This window comes from Phasianus colchicus, chromosome 14, assembly GCF_987193195.1.
Source record: "Phasianus colchicus chromosome 14, bPhaCol1.hap1.1, whole genome shotgun sequence".
Lineage (NCBI taxonomy): Eukaryota > Metazoa > Chordata > Aves > Galliformes > Phasianidae > Phasianus > Phasianus colchicus.
The window spans coordinates 1,720,678-1,738,436 of NC_143449.1; the positions used below are offsets into that span (position 1 = coordinate 1,720,678).

The 17,759-nt window shown below is 40.3% G+C and overlaps 1 protein-coding gene across 5 annotated transcripts in view; it reads left to right on the forward strand.

The window, feature by feature from the left end:
• FMR1NB (FMR1 neighbor) overlaps nt 1-17,759 on the forward strand; it is a 67,625-nt gene that overhangs the window by 16,906 nt on the left and 32,960 nt on the right. For 4 of the 5 annotated variants that reach the window (XM_090150593.1, XM_031602670.2, XM_090150591.1 and 1 more), the window contains exon 7: nt 479-11,167. The gene's annotated coding sequence lies outside the window, so the exon portion shown is untranslated. Of the gene's footprint in view, nt 1-478; nt 11,168-17,759 lie in introns of those variants that run through there. The other variant, XR_016471231.1, reaches the window with a different exon arrangement.

The following is a 17,759-nucleotide window of genomic DNA, read 5'->3' on the forward strand; positions in this document are numbered from 1 at the left end:
AGTCCTTTCCAACGCAAACCATTCAGTGATTCAATGAATATTGCAGTCCTAGGCTTAAATCTCTGCCATTTTTGTGTCCCTTATCCCATGTGTAAATTGGGTTACATGGGAGAACAGAGAAGAAAAGTAAGGTTTTTGCTGCTTGCAGGAAACAAGGGGCTATTTTCAGTCACTGAGAAATCTTTTCTGTTCTATGGAAAAGGGTATTTTATACTGGTATTTTCACATAGCTTCAAATCCTACTCTTTTTCCTGAACACTGAAATGCATGTAATCTAGGCATTAAATGCTATTTACTTTGCCAAACTGTAGCATTCTAAAGGTGACAATGACATAATAACCTCACTGATATATTTATTTATTAGACAACAAAGAAGTACTTCAGTGAGAGTATTGATATACCAAATTTGCAAAGATGTCCCTTAATCAAGTTATACTGACACGTAGGTTTTTTCTTTTTTTCTTCTCTTTTGGTGTAGAGGACCATCCATGTAATAATGTTAATGAACTCAAGCAGGAGGAAGACACCAGGATTATGCGCTAACCATGAGTATGCTCTAGAAAATGAGATGATTTGTTTTAGCATCAAAGTAATACAATGTTGTCAAACCCTTGATAATGTTATTGATTTTGCATTAGAAATTGTTCATTTCTGTTTCTTTGTACTCATTCCATATCTCCTTTATGGGGAGGAAAAAAAAAAAAAAGGCAATGCAGAAAGGGAAAATGTGCTCATTCCAGCTCCTGAATGCTAAAACCACTCTAGGTACTAGTAAAGCATCTTCACAATTCAGAGGTCAGCCTTAGAGTACTATCTGAATTAAGAAGTGATAGAAGAGGTGGTTGACATTCATTAAATTGGTGCTGAGTGGCAAGCTTACTATTTTCGGGGAGTGGACACCACTGTAGCACAGCAGTGCTATTCCTACTGAGACCACAATTAATTCTTTACCTGGCTGCAAAGGATTTAGGAAATGTATTGTTGGGCAGTTCCTTTAAAGACAACATGCTTAGGCAAAGAACTTCAGGAAACTAGTAGCATTTCTTCTGCTGTTGTTTCTGTTCATGGTATATCACTGCACCATAGAACTTCCTTAGATCTTGAGGAGACCTGTCTCCCAAGGCAGGTGATACCAGAATGTAATTTCATTCAGTTTCCCTGAAGAGTAACGCAGAATAAGAAATGAACGTGTAATAGTTTTGAACAGCAGAGTACAAAGTTAAAATAGGCACCTAAAAAAAAAAAAAAAGTCAGTAGAAATCAATTTCCCAATAGTAAAGCAACCAGTGGCCCTTTTACCTTGTGTCTGTGAAATACATGTAGTAGAATTTCCAAGAATAGTGGTAAATGATTCTTTACTGTTTACCTGAAAAATAAAGACAATAGCCTTTATCAGAATAGTGATACTTTGAAATTGAATACTCCTCGGATTACCCAGTTTATACATTTTTCTTAGTTTTCCTAGCTCTAAAAAAGACATCTCTTAAAGCCCAAGTGTAATAGAGTTGAAGTACATATATGGGCAGTCTCATGAAACTGACAGAGCATAAAGCCATCACAAAAAATTAGCATATGCAGAAGTTTTAAAACTTGATATAGCAACCATTGCCAGTAGCACTGTATTAGAGATGGGTGGGATATAATTTTGTAAGAAAAAGAACTGCAGTATTTTTGATGTTGAGCAGCAGAAAGATGGAGACTAGTGTTCAGTTTGCCTTCCAAATCTGATCTGTTTACTGCTTCTTGATGTTATTTTTATGTGTTCTGAAATATGTCTGCAAACATTTTGACAAAAGTAGAAACAATTTCCTGCTTCTTGGATTTAGGGGCACTGTTGCAACTGTGCATGCAACAAACACATACATTCTCCTGGGTGAAGGTAGTTATGAGAGAGAGCTGTGCTCCCGAGTAAGTTTGACTTGATACTTCATGATTTTGATTTGAAGGGTGATAAATTCCTTTGTTTACATGTCATTGACAGCACAAATGGTTTCGATGTCACAGAACATTCTGACAAATGGACACGTACTGATAAAACAAATGTATTTAACTGAAAGCATTCAATGCATCTGCAGTAAATGTATCCTGCAGAATAAAATGAACATAAACAAAATATATGCACTGTAAGAGTAGGATACGAGATGGAAAAGACTTAGCAATGCTTATATTCCCTGTTGGAGTGGTACTTAAGAGCACCTCATGTGGAATTGGGTCCTGTCCCTTTCATATGTGGCAGTTCCATTATAAGGATGTTCTTAAAAGCTGAGAAGGATTTTGCTTGGAGGAGGCAAAAACTTTGATTTTAGATTGTAATTTCTATATCAGGTGTAATTTCTATACCAGTTTGAGAATTAATTGAATTGGCAGATGTTCTGCATGGATATTGCAGAATTAACTGCTATTTCTGCCTAAAATGGTGTGTGTGTGTGTGTGTGTGTTTTTCCAGCCCAGGAAGGCTGGGAATACTTTAAGGAAGTAATTTTAAAGGTGCAGGAGCTGACAATCCCTAAGTCACAGAAGATGAGCCAACGGGCAAGGAAGCCGGACTGGCTGAACAGAGACCTTTGATTGGAACTCAAGAGCAAAAGGAAAGTCTATGGTCTCTGGAAGAGTGGGCAAGCTACTTTTGATGATTACAAGTATGTATTGAAGCTGTGCAGGAAGAAAATTATAAAAGTCAAAGCCCAGCCAGAACTGAGGTAAAGGACAATAATAAATATTTCTTTAAATACATCAGTAGCAAGAGGAGGGCTAGGGAGAATCTCCATCCCTTCCTGGATGTGGAGGGCAACTTGATGACCAAGGATCAGGATAAGGCTGAGGTACTTAATGCCTTCTTTGCCTCAGCCTTTAGCAGTAAGACTAGCTACTCCCTGGGCACATATCTACCAGTGCACGGGGCTAGGGATGGGGAATAGAATAGGCCTGCATGATCCATGATGAGATGGTTTTGGTCCTGTTCCCAAAGCTGGATGCTCACAAGTCCAAGGGGCCGGATGAATTGCACCCTGGAGCACTGATTGTAGTTTGGAAAAGTGGCTGGAAAGCTGCCTGATGGAAAGGGACCTCGGTGTACAGATGGACAGTTGGCTGAATATGAGCCAGCACTGTGCCCAGGTGACCAAGAAGCCCAATGCATCCTGGCTTGGATCAGCAATGCTGTGGTGAGCAGGACCAGGGAAGTCATCCTGCCCCTGTGCTCGGCACCGGTGAGGCCTCACCTCGAGTGCTGTGTTCAGTTTTGGGCACCTCAGTACAGAAAGGACATGGAGGTGCTGGAGCAGGTCCAAAGAAGGGCAGCAAGGCTGGTGAAGGGCTTGGAGAATATGGCCTACGAGGAGAGACTGAAGGAACTGAGGCTGTTCAGTCTGGGGAAGAGGAGGCTGAGGGGAGACCTTACTGCTCTCTTCTGATACCTGAAAGGTGATTGCAGTGAGAGCGGGGTTGGTCTCTTCTCACTGGTGACAGGATGAGGAGAAATGGCCTTAAGTTGCACTAGGATAAGTTCAGGTTGGATATCAGGACAAACTTCTTTACAGAAAGGGTTGTGAAGCACTGGAATGGGCTCCCCAGGGAGGTGGTTGAGTCACCATCCCTGGGTGTGTTTAAAAACTGTTTGGATGTGGTGCTCAGGGACATGATTTAGTGGAGGGTTGTTAGAGTTCAGGTAGTGTGGTTAGGTTGTGGTTGGACTCGATCTTTAAGGTCTTTTCCAACCTGAGCAATTCTATGATTCCACATTCTGCTAGAATCATAAAAATCACAGAATATGATTCTGTGGAATAATATAGAATAAGAAAATATAGAATCATAGAATTCTATTCTGTTAGAATCATAGAATCTGATTCTATAGAATAATATATACATAATATAGAATTGTAGAATTGCTCAGGTTGGAAAAGACCTTAAAGATCATCGAGTCCAACCACAACCTAACCACACTACCTGAACTCTAACAACCCTCTGCTAAATCATGTCAGGATTATCACCTTAAGGGCACTTCACAAATACTCATTTACAGGCCAACTGCACTGATATCATCACATACAAGTGGATGTTTTCATTATGTTCAGAATTTCAGAAATTAAAATTTCTGAATTATCACTTTGATAATGATTTTATCGTTTCTGTTTTTTAGTCGTGGACTCGAGTGTACCACAGAATAATTTCAATATGGAGTTGACCCAGATCCACCTGTAACACATCTTTTCCCATCTGCTGATCTATTTTTTGTGTATCAAGCTGCACATTGCTGAGCCAAGCTTGGCTTTCCTTTCTTTTTCTCCAAAGAACTGAATTAGGGCCCATTGCAGCGAGAAGGCACAAGTGTTCTTAAATGGGATGCCTTTGTAGTTGGTGAAAGAAACAACTTGGTGCTAGGTGCCGTTTCCAAATCTGCCAGAGTGCTGCCTTTCAGCCCGAGACACTTTCCGTACTAAAATCCAGGACCACGAGATGGTGCTGCAGGAAAACGTTTTTCACTCAGTGGTTTTGGTTTCTGGAGAACTTCATTAGGTCTCTGCTTTTTACAGCGTGGTTCATCAAGTCACAAGAAGGCAGATAGCATACAATAGAGCAATGGTCATTCTGTTTAAAAAAAAAAAAAATAAAAGACAACATAATACTGCATATAATGACAAGGCTTTAGCAGACTTACAAGAGATATAAACCATTGCCTGCGGCTCTAAATCTGCTTTCAATCCTAGTGAACCAGTACAGAATGAAACAAAAGACCTCTCAGTGGAACTTCTATCCTTATCTTCCCAAAGATTAAATAAATACAAAGCTTAACAACCCGACTCAGTGCACAGTAGCTGTGTCCAAGAGTGGATGCTGACACCATAGGGAAGGAGCTATGAGAAGTCCTCTGCTCTTTTCGTGCACCAGCCAGAGGCTGCACCAGATCTGCTGACAAAACTGTGGCACGATTCTGGTACTTCTCACTATCTGATTTTCAAAAATGTTTCAAAGCCATGAGAACTGAACTTGAAATACTATGGAGTGAAATTTGTTAACTGCAAAGCTCAAGAATAAAAAGCCAAATACAGTGCTGTATTTAAGCAAAACCTTTGTGGTTAGGCAAATTGTTTCATGTTTCTGAGGCCTGGGGTTCAATTCTGCGACCAATTTCACGTATCTGAGATTCTACAGTGCCAGGGAGTGTAGATGTAGCAGATGAATTATTTCATTGCTTATAATATTTTTTGCTTCTCTCCATGCAAAGAGTGTGATACTTAAATATTATGGGTCTTCTGATTCTTTGCTGACCTAGGCTTGGATTGCATACCAAAACTTAAGTGCAAAGGTCCTCCTGGAAAGTGTTTCATGTTCTCCTGTAAGGTCCAGGGGAGTGAGTGGCTCCACAGAACTCTGTTTTACTTCTGATCTTTCTACTCCCATTTTTCGTTTTCACAAAACACTGGAAAATTAAAAAATGGTTTCAGCCAGATCAAAGTGAAGAAGTCCACACCTGTGATACTCTAGTCTAAGTTTCACCACCCTTCTTCCAAGTCCTTTCTCAAAAGGCATGGTTTCTAGTCAGTGCTTCCTTCCAGAAGCTGCTATCCTACGTATATCTTCTATCCAAGCTGCTAAATTTCTGAGCCTGTGTTCTATTCTGTGTAACAGGTTCACTCTGCAAAAGCTGTTTCTTTGCTGCATCAACCACCATCACTGTTCTGGCAGCTTTGCAAGTATGACAGTGTCAGCTGCAATATAGACAATGTGGGGAAGGTGATGGCAATTCTACAGAGAGCTGCCTTTCAAAATAGAATATGGCTATAAGTATTATAGCCATGCATCCTATCTTTCTGATTTTTCAAATATCTGATATTTGGCTCTTTAAAGATAGAACAGATCATTATTCTATGTAGGTTGCTCCAAAGGTAGTGTCTTCTATTTGTTTCCATAAGAACTACAGCAGACATAGAGCACACAAAACACTATTTGGTAGAGAAAATCCTCAGCTGCAAGACACTATATTTCACCAACAATGAACTGCATGCTGTGCTTATAGAAATCTTCACCAGTGGAAGTGCCCCATTGTTGTTGCCATTGCAGAAATGCACCACTTACCCCTCACTGTGCTCTCATTCACTGTTCACTTTCCATAAACATTCAGCAAGAAATAATGTCTATGGGTGCCATTTTTTCCTCATGGAGGAATTCATTTCCACTGCTTCTTACACACTTTTACAACAGGCACCTTTCTTTCACGCTACCCCTCTGCTGCTATCTGTCACAAAGCAACAAAATGTAACCGAATAGTGGCAGGAAGGTTCAGCCCCTACTGCCATTCCACCAACATCTGCCTCTGATATTGTGGGCCAACATAATAAAATAAAGGCATTACTTCTGGAGCAGCCCTCGTCGCTAGTATGCACATTATCAGTTGGGCTGAAGTGAAACTATTAAAATAATTCTCCTTTAGAAAAGTTTTCTGGCTGTCATTTAGCACTGTCCTCTTGCTGAAGTTCTATTTGAGATACTCATAGACGCTCCAAGTTTTTACTATTTTCTTTTTTAAGGCACTTGATCTAAACATGTCATGGGGGAACCAAACCAAGCAAAAGAACAGATACCATCCTGTGCTTAGGCCTTATTACACAGCTAGGAAGGGAAGCTTTTACATACTTCTCCCATTAGGAGAGCCTGTCTCCTAAGCAGAGCACCAGGTAGAAAGCAGCATTACTGAAAGGCAGTGTCTTCAATCAAACATGGCCTTATGAACTGCAGTAACTAAGCATATTAAGGAATTGCAATTAATTATGTGATTCATCTTTTTGCATCTTTCTCAAGCAGTGACAGGAAAAATTTAATTCCCATTCCTAAGATTGAGTGCTCCATGCATTGTCAGCTGATATTTTGGATTTTCAAGTTGTATTTCACAGATGTCAAACTGATAGCTTTAGAGAATGACAGCTTAACTTCAAGAGAGGGACTCTCTTATCAAAGATGGGTCTGTATAAAGAACTGTCAAAAGCAAGGAACCTGAGAGCCTGGAAAAATGCTGTTATTGGGCTGGTGCTGACCGGTTATCTTGATGACACAGTCGGTGACAGATTTAGCTCATGAACAGTGGATAAGCATGGAAAATGACTGTTTTGGATCCTTCATTCACAACAGTCCTCAAATGCTGTAAAATCACTGTGGCTAGATTGTGAAACATCTGAGCTGGGGATACGTCAAATAAAGATCTGCAGTGCCTCTATAAAGGAAGAGAAGAAAGATCGTAGGGAAATAATTGTTAAAAATTATGTAGAACATTTTATCATAGTGCACCAGGATCTCATTCCTGTTTTTCTTTTAAAATCTATTATTGTTACTGTGGTCAAATATAAAAGTCCATCACATCGAATGCTGCAAACATTAATCATCTTTTTATCAATAGTTTCACTAAAAAAAAACCAAAAACAGTGTAGCTGCAATTAATCATAACTCTTCAACACTACTAGCTAGGAAGAAAAAGGTTAACAGCACATTCTGTTATACTGGTTAAAGATGCTTCTACAGCGGCATTTGCTCAAATGGTTGTTTTACACATGTGGTGGCATCATCCAGTTTAATTCCTGCTGTGTTTCTTTGCCAACAACTGCTAGTGAACATTTGCCCACCTTCCCTGCTGCTGAGTAGTATCAGGATTAGATGCAGGGAGGCGAGCAGACTTACAACTTCATCTGTTGGCACCACAGGAATGCAGGAGCAGAACAGCATGGCAGTTGAGAAAACTTTCAAAATCATCAGTTTTAAGGTCTTGCCTTGAAATGACTATTTCCTGACAGGGGGGAAGGTTATCTTCCCCAAGCTGTGCCCTCCCACCCACTCAAAAAAAAGATGGGAGTGGGTGGGAGGGACTGGAGGAACAGTAACAATATCTTTCTCAAATGAAATCATAATGGACATTTATTCTTTGTCTGCTTTAGCTGGAAGGTACGTCTGCAAAACTGCTGGGAAGTAGGTTTTTACATAGGAGTGCCTGTCAGGAAAACACTGGTCCTAACTGGCTCTGCTGGCAATAAAAATTTTAGGGGCTTTAATACCTCTTAGACTTAGGATGGTGGCTAGCTCCCAGCAACAGGCATTTTCCTCCCCTTACCAGAGGAAGCCACTTTTCCCTCAGTACTTAGCAAAAGTCTAAAAAAAGTCTAAAAAAAGAATGACATGATTACAGAGAATCGTATTTTGAGGAAAAAGTGGTAGAGACATAGAGCTGTATTTTCTGGGCATTTATACTAGCTTTTGCCTGCACTTAAGAATAGCTGATATTTACTTTCTGAACCCCATGCATTTCTTATATATGAGATATACCATTTTAAGTGACTTTGTAAAATCACTTGTCTGCACATACAGTGCAGCTGAAAAAAAAAAAAAAAAAAAAAAAAAAGTGCCAAAGAGCCACAACACAGGAAAAGGAATTGATGCCTGTGTTCCTCCCATTGAGTGTGCTTGTTGCATCCAAACATGTTGCTACAATGGATGATGCCCTTGTTCACAGAATCACAGAATGGCCAGGGTTGGAAGGGACCTCAAGGATTATGAATCTCCAACCCCCCTGCCACATGCAGGGCAACCAACCTCCTCATTTAATGCTAGACCAGGCTGCCCAGGGCCCCATCCAGTCTGGCCTTGAACACCTCCAGGGACAGGGCATCCACAGCCTCTCTGGGCAGCTGTTCCAGCACCTCACCACTCTCTCTGTAAAGAACTTCCGCCTGACGTCCAACCTAAATCTCCCCTCCCTCAACTTAAAACCATTTCCCCTCATTTGTAGGCTCCCTTTAGGTACTGAAAGGCTGCAATGAGGTCACCCCGCAGCCTTCTTTTCTCCAGGCTGAACAAGCCCAGCTCCCTCAGCCTGTCCTCATACAGGAGGTGCTTCAGTCCCCTGATCATCCTTGTGGCCCTCCTCTGGATCCTCTCCAACAGCTCCCTTTTTTGTACCAGGAGCTCCACACTTGGATGCAGTACTCCAGATGGGGCCTCACAAGAGCAGAGTAGAGGGGAACAATCACCTCTCTGTCCCTGCTGGCCACCCCTCTTCTGATGGAGCCCAGGATCCCATTTGCCTTCTGAGCCGCAAGGGCACACTGCTGGCTCATGTTAAGTTTTTCGTCTACCAAGACCCCCAGGTCCTTCTCCACAGGGCTGCTCTCAAGGACCTCTCCTTCCAGTCTGTAGGGATGCCTGGGATTCCTCCGGCCCAAGTGCAAAACTCTGCACTTTACCGTGTTGAATCTCATCAGGTTCACCCGGGCCCACCTTTCCAGCCTCTCGAGGTCCCTCTGAATGGCATCCCTTCCTTCAACCGTGTCGACCGCACCACTCAGCTTGGTGTCGTCAGCAAATTGCTGAGGGTGCACTCGATTCCGTCATCGATGTCATTGATAAAGATGACATTGGTAAAGATGTCATTGATAAAGATGTTAAAGAACACCAGTCCCAAGACAGACCCCTGGGAGACGCCACTCTGTTCGTAGCAGAGCTTTCTCAGAGGCATTCAAGGTGAGGCTGGATGGGGCTTTGAGCAACCTGGTCTAGCCAGAGGTGTCCCTGCCTCTAGCAGGGGAGTTGAAATGAGATGATCTTAAAGATCTTTTCCAACCCAAACCATTCTATGATATAGTTCCCTATCAGCAGTCAGTTGAGCAAAGAAGGGAAAGTAGCAAGCAGCCACTGCAGCCTTTTAGCTACAAGCATAGCCTTAATGGCTCCTTATAGTTTTTTAAACTAGCTGAGTACAGAGTTAAACAGAATAATAGTCTGTCTCTCATCCTTTTGTTTTCTTGTTGCTTATCCTCTGTAAATACGTGGTAAGTGTCTCCATTGTTAACTTTGATTTTGATTTCCCTGCGATCCATCAGCAATGCCTGTTCATAATTGATTTAATACTACACCTTCATGCTCAGACAGTGCTCAGCTATGACACCAAGCAGTCAGCTTAGATTGTCCACTGACAGCTAAGAACTAATCAAGATTTGTTCGCATGAAGATGGATTTGAACAAACTAGGCTGACACCTGCAGAGCAGCCATCATGGTCTGTAGTAGCAGTGGTGCACATTAACAGGCTTGAGACCACGTATTCATGTATTAGACCTAGGAGTTTTAAAAGAGCTGTTACTATCTATCAAATAATTTGTACTGTTAAGTATGCAAATATATGTCCAAAGGAATTGTTGTGATCTACAGCAACAACTTTATTTCTCTTTTACTTCAACAAACTTTTTTTTCTTTAATCAATTGCTTTTCTACTTGATTACACTGTTAATAAAGAAGCACACAGACAATATTGAATGACACACTCAGAATTTGTGAAGCCTGCACAGAGCACTAAGGTAAGTTGAATGCTTCATCTGTAGCTCATCTTGACAGGTAATAGTAGTTACAGAATGAACCTCACATATATTATTGTGAAACAGCAACAAGAGGTATAAAAAGCAGCTGAATTTTTCTTGTTTTTGCATGTATTTTTACCATCCAGAGGAATGGTTACAGTACTGCATTCTCCAAGTGGGCTGATGTTCAAATCCTAGTACTAGCTTAGTGAGCAGAATAGCTAGTTGCACTAACACTTACCTACTACAGCTGTCTTCCTGATTCAACACTACTTGTGCTTTTAGAGTTCAGCTAGTGCTACCTGGAACACCGGTCCTTAGGGTTTCCAAACTTTTTATGTTGTGCACTTCTGACAGTAAAAATGTTGTGAGCACTTATTTCTAATGTGTACTACTTTATAGAGAGTTTGCTTATACTCTGCAATGAATCGGAGCAGCTCTTGCTTCAGCCCGATAGTGCACTAGCAGGCATCATACAGCCCTCCAGCCTGTGCCTTTCACCTCCTTACCTAGCTGTTAATTATCTACTAATGTGTGAACTGGCTTGTCTGATCTAATTTGCTGCATCGCCCAGAAAAGTTAGCCTCCTCTTAGCTGTTGTTTTCCTAAACTCAGTGACTTCAGATAAAAAAACGTAACAATGTTCTTATGAGACCAATGTTTTTTTGTCACAGAAAAGAGTGAAAAGAGGTTGAACTTTTCTCACAGCCAGGACTCCTAAAGTGGCAGAATGCCACCCAGATATGTTTTACCCATATTACAGAATCATATTTCCCAGTACTGTGCAAGGGGGCAAATGTGCCAGTTTGGCTGAGATTAACCTCAGAGGAAGGAATAATTCTTCATTCATTCATTCATTCAACCAGCTGAAAAAGATTTCATCTCTTTACAAGTTTTACAAGTCTTTACTGTCTTCTCACAAATGCTGTGAATTTGTTGACCCTGGTGTAGGCAAACTCACTTTTAATGCATTACTCTGAATATGTGATATCTTCCTCCTTCAATGTCTGTCATATTGAAAGGGTACAGTGGTTCTTTGGAGGACGGGACTACATGCCAGCAACATAAAAAGACCAGAATTAAGGTTCTACGAAACATTATGGAAGTTCTGGATAACACTTTAATCTCTAAGATGCTCACTGCATACAGGTAAAGCAGATGAACCTGATGATTAGGCCACTGAGCCTGAGTAAAAGGAAGTTAGAGAACAAGACATGAGAGCAGAAACAGTCTGGGATGTGCAGAGTTAATGAGGACAGCAAGTAACACAAAATGATGGTCAGGATAAGTTGAGCAAAATAAATCGATCCAGGGAGTTGACAGCAGTATGTTCTGTATCTACTAAAATTTGGTATCTCCTTTTTTAGAGCCTTAGGAGTGGATGAAGAGTGGAGAAAGCATGGCTTTTTTCTTCCTGTTTATTAGACTGTGAGATACAGGAGAGTAAACTGAGTGAGTCTATATTGACTGGTTTAGCCAAGCACTCCCCAGTTTCCTTAGCATTGTGTGGTTTGTGGTACAGTTTATTACTTGCTTTATCCCTTCATGGCTTTGCATAAAAGGAAGAGCAGCTTGGTTAGTGTTACTTAGTTTGTGTGATTGGCCTCCTTGACAGAGCACTAATAGGAAAAAAACTAACTCTTGATGGAAAGTGCTAGGCAGCTTTTCTTGGTGCAAGCTGTGACTAGAAAAGAGGTGTACCAGGAATTGCCGATGGATTAGTGTGTTGACTCTGTGTGGAATAGTTTCCTGGGAAAAAAAAAGATTTTTTGATTCACCTGCATGGAATGGTGGAGTGTTATATCTATGATGCAAAGGACTCTTGTGGATAAAAAAGGCACATTGGTTGCATGTCTGGAGAACTAAGAGCAAATCTGAAGATGCTTGGGCCTTGGTTCCTTTGTATGAGGTTGTGAGCTCCATAGCATAGCACAAACTGGTTTGTGAGAGTGATGATAAGGGATTAGGAAACTCATTTGTTCTTGTCTGTGACTTAGGATTTCTTACCATCTCTACAAATGATCTTCCAAGGTACCTGATTCTTTCTGAATTATGACGTGTAGCTTGGAGCCTAAAATTGGTTGAGGGAAAATCTGAGATATGTTGGGGAAAAAAAAAAATCTTTTGCATTTCTATCATTATCTTAGCAGAGGCAGTATAGTCATGTCCATTCTCTCATGACCTATATGTAAAGCTTTACATATGTGTTCGTGCTGTTAGCCTTTGCAGTTTGTCCCTTTCTTTAAATAGAAGGGGTGAGGGCTCTGAGACTCCAGGGATACATATTTAAACCATGTGAATGACTTCACCAGTGTCATCCTGAATTATTGAACTACAACAATATATGTAATTCATCTAGCTGGGAGAGAGCTTTGTAAATATTGTTTTCATGTGTAATTCCATGAGGGAGGTGGGGAATATATAGATCATCAGAACTGTTGCAATTGAGGTTTGGCTCTATATCCAAAATATGTAAGAATTTACACTGATGGCATAAGCCTCTTGCAAAGTACTCATTCACAAGTTCAATTTTTTTAAAAAAATGTCATTTATAGAAGAAAGTTACGAAGGAATTAAATTTTGTGCAAGAAACCCTGGAAAACAAGATCACAAATAACAAAACATACTGTTTAGAGCCCAGATGGCTGCATAAAGTAAATAGCTGTTTCCTCAGTGGAAACATAGGCAATTTGGCTGTGTGAAGCTCCAATTCCAGCAGAGATCCTTGAAACAGATGTTGATATTGCTTGTGCATGGAAACTAGTAAAAAACAAGATGTTCAGGTAACATGAATGTAATGACTGACAACTTCAGATTTCTTTGTCTGTAGGCAACATGCTCTTAAAACAAAAATGTGGTCATTACAGAGCCTTGAAAATAAGTGGCATTCTGTACATATGCTATGATAAGCCACGTGTTAACATGTTAACATGTGCCTGGCTAGGATACTTGAGAATTTTCAGTAATTTTCTTTTGTCTGAAACTGATAGGCCAGTGAAATATTTCAAGCCCAAAAAGAAAAATGCAAGTTGAATCTAAATGTAGGTTGGAATATGTAGATACAGGTATAGATAGCTAAAAATTTATTATGTCCTTTCCTGTATAGAGAAGAAAGAAGAAATTAATTGCTTATGTTCTTCATGTCATGCTAATTTAAAAAATTTTCCTGTACTAATGTATTTTTCTCTAACATGTTTATGTTATCATTTCTTATATGTCTGATCAGGCTTGTCCATAGGTTGTTACATTCTTGACTCAAGGTGATCCTGAGACATGTGAGTTCAAGAAGTATGTTTTCTGACTCAAAATTTGGAGAGGAGATGAGGAATCTCCTGTCCTACCCAAAGAACTAGGTAGAATTGCCTTTGGAGGCAATTCCAAAAGTTTTTCAGTGGAACGTGTTTTCTCTATATAGTAGTAAAAGCAGTAGTTTTACAAAACAAACTAACAGACAAAAAAAACTGGCCTTCCAGTTCTTCAAAAGCTCTCATGGCTTGCATTTAGTAAGTGTGGTACATCAATTTTCTGACTGACAGCAGTAAAGCTGTAATATTTTGCTGGAATCCTCTTCCATGAAGACCAAGAATACAGAACCTGCGCAACAGATTAGTTTGTTCTTGAGTGGCTAGTTGGAGTACTCTCAATTGCTCCAGTGTACACAAGATCAGGTTGCAAGGTTCACACTTTGAAGCAGTAATGAGTTGCAGAGCTTACAACATCTGCTCATTCAGTAGCAACAATCTTAACATGGTTACACAGATGTGCTGGGACTAAGGGAGACTGACTCTATACATTTTGGGGTGAGTTGACCATAGGGTGGTGAAGAAGCCTGATAACAGCCTGTTTCCTCCTTTTTCCTCTTTGAAAATACATTCAGGAGGATAGCATCTGGGCAGTGGGGTTTACACAAGTCGGTGGTCCAAGTGCATACCTAGATAATGAGAGATCTGCATTTAATTTCTTGCTCAGTCTGAGGTGATTCAATTCCCTGTAGGATATTCTGAACCATGGGTGTTCTGAGGAAATTCGACATCTGCACAGATTGGTACTCAGTTTGATGAGGAAACACAGGAATTCATTGCAGTAGGGTCAACATCCATGCAAATATTGTTAAAATGTAGCCTACTCCAAAGTTTAGTTGGTGAGAATTTAGTGTTCTTGGAAACAAAGAAAAGAGCAGTAGGAAGCCAGGGTATGTGTATCAGTAGCTCAGTAAGCTCATTGTCATGAATTTCCAAGGTTGTCTGTTGTTTTTTCTGAGGTTAGATCTGATATCAAGAGGTCCCTGAGGCAAAGCAAATGCAAAGCATTTCATAGTTCTTTGGGTAGGACAGGAGATTCCTCATCTCCTCTCCAAATTTTGAGTCATCTATACTGGAAAAATTTCAGTAGAAGACAAATCTGTATTTTCTGAGTGATTCAAAGCAGCAGATTTGTTAGCTGGCTGTGTCAAAGTACCCTAATAATTTCCCAACTTGGACTAATTTAATTTCCCAAAGGGAAAAAAAAAGAAGAAAACATTCTGCTAATAGCTGCTCAAGTAGCGAGGTCCTTTTAATCACTGATCTTAACAGAGAACCTTACAGTCATTGCAAGGGATTTGACAAAGTGGATGGTAGAGAGCTACTGTTATATCTACTGGAGTGTTGGAACAGCTCAGTCTGAAACTATATCCTCAACTGTTTGTGCTGAACAGACTCTCCTCTGATCAGATAATAGCCCTATACTTTCGATAAGGCAGGTTCTCAGATCTCTCCACATCTTAATGTTCTGATGCTTGGTCATCTTGTTGCTCACTTCAGGGACAACAAGTGAGCTCTGAAAGCATGCCGCTCACTGCAAGAGTTGAAACCCTTTGTCTTCCAAGGCTTAGTTAGAATGAGGGAGTGGGAAGATAGCGTCATAATTCAGAGTCTTAAATCATTCTCTTGCCCATTCTCTCTACTACATTTTCTCTATCTGTGATAACAGACATGTGCTTGTCTTTTAGCTGAAGATATCACTTTCCCGCACTTAGTATAAAATATATATTTTCTAAGAAAGCACCAAAAGTGTTTCCCAAAAGAAATAGTTTAATGCTAAATTACAGTGCCTCTGCTGTCTTATGATACTGCTCCTCTAACACACCTGTGTCAGCTGAGTCAACAAGCTAAACACCACACATCCCAGTATAAATTTCAGCAATCTTGACACTTCTGGATCATAGTGTTACACTTCTTAACTCAGCTGTCAGCAGGCAGTAAATGTGGTGGCACTGTCAGCCCACACAGATTAGGGCTTAGTATCACAAGGAGATTTTTGGTATGCTCGCTCCAAGAAATCCCCTTTTTAGATTCTTTCTACATTTATAATAATAATGGGCTGGGTTTGCTACTCTTACCAATTAATATCTAGTGCTAGTACCACAAGAAACAAACACTGCTTTGCGGATTTATTCTCTGAAGAATCTCTTTCATAAAGAACAAAAAAAAAAAAAAAAAAAAAAAAAGCCAGAAGCAAAAGAAATCTGAATTCTTTCAAATTCTTTCAGTTTCAGAGGAGACTCCTGCAATTTGGACACCTGTTAGTCTGAGCAATGCCACAATAAAATCAGACCCGAATTGCTTTATTCAGTAAAGATAAGTAGATAAAATCACAGAAAATAAAGTCAGAGTAGAGTAAATTCTCACTCCACTCACAGCTGCTAGCTTAATGGAATTGCCTTTCTCATGGAAAGCACAGCTGCTCCAGCCCTGCCTGCAGCATGCATGTGTGCCCGGCTGGAAGTGATTGCGAAGCCGCAGCAAGGTTCGTTCTGAGCAGCCAAGGTAGCTGTCAGAATAGAGCTGCTTTAAAATGTGGGTGTAGAAGAGAAGCATTTTGACCAAACCATGCCTGGCTTCTGTTTGGTGGGAAGCTTAGCTGAGAACTCAGTTTGCGAGTTGCTCAGCATATATTTGTTGATGGACCACCGTCTTTCAGGTGGTAGTGGGTCTTGTGTAACTTTTGTTTTCTACCCCTACTGACATCAATGCATTTCCTTGTTACAGACAAGCGTCCTCACGAGCTGGCAGTTCTTTTCAAACCAGACAGTTGGCCTGGCTGCACAAGTGTCACTGGTGCCTTGCCTTTGCAGATCATGGGGTCCGCATCTGTTACCCTCAAAATAAAGAAGTTTTTCCTCAGGTTGATAAGGAACTTCCAGTGTTTCAGTTTGTGTCCATTGCTCTTTGTTCTGTCACCACTGAAAAGAGCCTGGCCACAGCCACTTGACTCACTAAATATTTATATGCATTGATAAGATTCCCCCTCAGTCTTCTCTTCTCCAGGCTGGACTTCGCAGGTTTGATTAATTCTATATAGGAATGCATAATTGGACATGGGTACAATTCTGATTTGTGAGTGTGATCAGTAGTTACACATACAGGGCTACTCTTATTTTTTTTTCCCCTTCCACTACTCAGCTCATATTATAGAACTCCTTTAGCTTATGCCACAACATACACAATAGGACACCATGCCTTAGTTTGCAATTTCTAAGTGAGAATTATGAGCTCCTTTATCTTGCGGGGAAACTGAAAATAAGTCAAATAATGTATTGCAAATGGTCTGATACTGCACTGACAAACACAGAGATATAATGCAGTTTTAGAAGTTGGTCTAAATAATATGCAAAAAATAAGGCTCTAGACTGGTAATGAACAGTGACAGAAGGAAAAATTATTGAATCGTTGCTCATTTAGTGAACGTGAATCCTGCTGTGCACTGGATGAAATTGATCCCGTGGGGAAAATAGAAAGACTACAATAATTCTTACAAAAGGAGGAATGAGTTATGGTCACAGAAGCAAGCTTAAATTTAGCATTTTCTCACTTTTGAGTGATGTGTGACCACTGAAAGATATTTCAGAAAAATTGTGTAAGGATATTTTATTAAGGTGATTGTATATCTTTTGAATAGAAAATGAAATATGTAACAATTCTGTCCCGGAGCACTGACCTTACCTACTGGAGGTGTCAGTAGAGTGAAAGGACTGAAGTGCTTAAAGTCGCTTCAACTTAGAGAAGCTAACCAGGGAGCATGCTATCATCTTCTGCGTGGGGGAATGTGAGCCTTCTCATGAGGAAAGGGAGCTCCTGACCTGGTAGAGGAGGGAGCCTAAGAGGGAAGTCACTGTAGCCAGGTGGGTAGTTGGCAGTAGCCCTATTCTGGAATAAAGCATAGCCCAGCTTTGATGAATAAACTGGTCTGTGAAGAATGGGACTGATAATAAACTGCTAAATGCCAGTAGATTTCTATAGAGTCAGTATGAATTAGTCTTCTCATAGATTTCAAGTTTTTTTTTTTTTTTTTCCAAAATGTGTATGGTTTTTTTGTTTGTTTGTTTGTTTTTAATAGATGAATTTAGTTTTTTATGTTCAATAAACAATTGCTGGAAGTTATTGACA